At 37.4% G+C, this 1,610-nt stretch overlaps 1 pseudogene; it reads left to right on the forward strand.

Annotated features, from left to right (window-relative positions):
* The first annotated feature begins 887 nt into the window (after positions 1-887).
* On the forward strand, positions 888-1,308 carry LOC138440550 (trafficking protein particle complex subunit 2-like; annotated as a pseudogene).
* The last annotated feature ends 302 nt before the right edge of the window (positions 1,309-1,610 follow it).

A 1,610-nucleotide genomic window follows, 5' to 3' on the forward strand; every position in this document is an offset into this window, starting at 1 on the left:
AGTGCTAGTGGTAAAGAACCCGTATGCCAGTGCAGGAGACGTAAGAGATGCAGGCTCGACCCCTGGGTCGGGAAGTTCCCCTGGAGAAGGGAATAGCTACCCATCCCAGTATTCTTGCCTAGAGAACCCCACAGACAGATAGAACCTGGCAGATAATCCATTGAGTCACAAAGAGTGGGACATAACTGAAGTGACTTAGCCCACTTGCAGACTTGGATGAACTTCTGGATTCAAGCATGTTAGCTTCTCTATTTGGACAGTTTCTACATTTAAGTTCTTAGAAAAATGTTATCAGTGTGTTAGATGATTTGGCCTACATGTGCATATCACATAAAAAAGGAAAATACCATTTAAGCAAACATTTACTGTCTGATTAAAAATATGAATAGGATGATAGGACTTAGTGGAAAGAAGAGCTAGGAACTCAAAGCCCTGGTTTAAAGTCAGAGCTCTGTGATTAACTAATCTGGATCCACGCACACATATTTCATCTTATTGAGTCTCAATTTCTCTCGTTTGCTAAAAGAGAAATTTAACATATCTACTATCTAACTTAAAGAAGATTACTCCTGTACAGAATTATTGAAATATTAACTAATGTTTGTTTTTTTTTTCTTGGACAAACATCTTTATTTAGGAAATCAAATAAATAGGGTAAAAACTGTGATATCAGCTTCACACAAAGATACAAGATCAAACTGAGAATTCCTTGCTCAGGTCATTCAGAATGGAACAAAATTCTTCAAGTGCTCACAGCACAGAAAATGCCTGGTTTTCAATGAACATTTACTTGCTTTTCAATGGACATTTACTGGTTTCATTATGGACATTTACTGACAGAGCGTTTCTGTTGCCGGTGTCTCACTGCAGGAGCTATATTTAAGACGATGTCTGGAAGCTTCTACTTTGTCATCATTGTCACCATGATAATCCAGTTTTTGAAATGGAGTTTTCGCAAGCTGGAAAAGCAGAATCCAAAGACGATCACCGCCATCTGAACCAGTTCATAGCTCACGCTGCCCTCGACCTCGTAGGTGAGAACATGCAGCTGTCAACAATATGCACTTGAAGACGGTGGACAAATTCAACGAATGGTTTGTGTTGGCATTCGTCACTGCGGGTCGTATGAGGTTTATTATGCTGCATGATGTCAGGCAAGAAGACGGAATCAAGAACTTCTTTACTGATGTCTATGATTTATACATAAAGTTTGCAATGAATCCATTTTGTGAACCCAATTCTCCTGTTCGATACAGCGCATTTGAAAGAAAAGTTCAGTTTCTTGGGAAGAAACAACTTCTAAGCTGAATGCAAAAAAAATCAGAAGTATACAATGTCACTACAGTGCGGTATACTCAGGAATGCGTACATTGTAAGTAATGATTAAATAGCGTGGTCAAGTTTTACTGGTGGTCTGTTTATCTAAACCTAATGAAATTGCTTCTATATTTTAAAAAAGTAGTACATTCAGTTTCTTATAGCTATGAACAGATTGCTATTTGCTTGTGAACACTTATTTATAAAGAGCTCTTTATTGGTAATCTTGAAATGTCTTTATTTTTAAAAATTGAGAATAAGCTTTAGACTTTCCTCATTCAGATAGTTGATCT

This window comes from Ovis canadensis, chromosome 5, assembly GCF_042477335.2.
Source record: "Ovis canadensis isolate MfBH-ARS-UI-01 breed Bighorn chromosome 5, ARS-UI_OviCan_v2, whole genome shotgun sequence".
Classification (NCBI taxonomy): domain Eukaryota; kingdom Metazoa; phylum Chordata; class Mammalia; order Artiodactyla; family Bovidae; genus Ovis; species Ovis canadensis.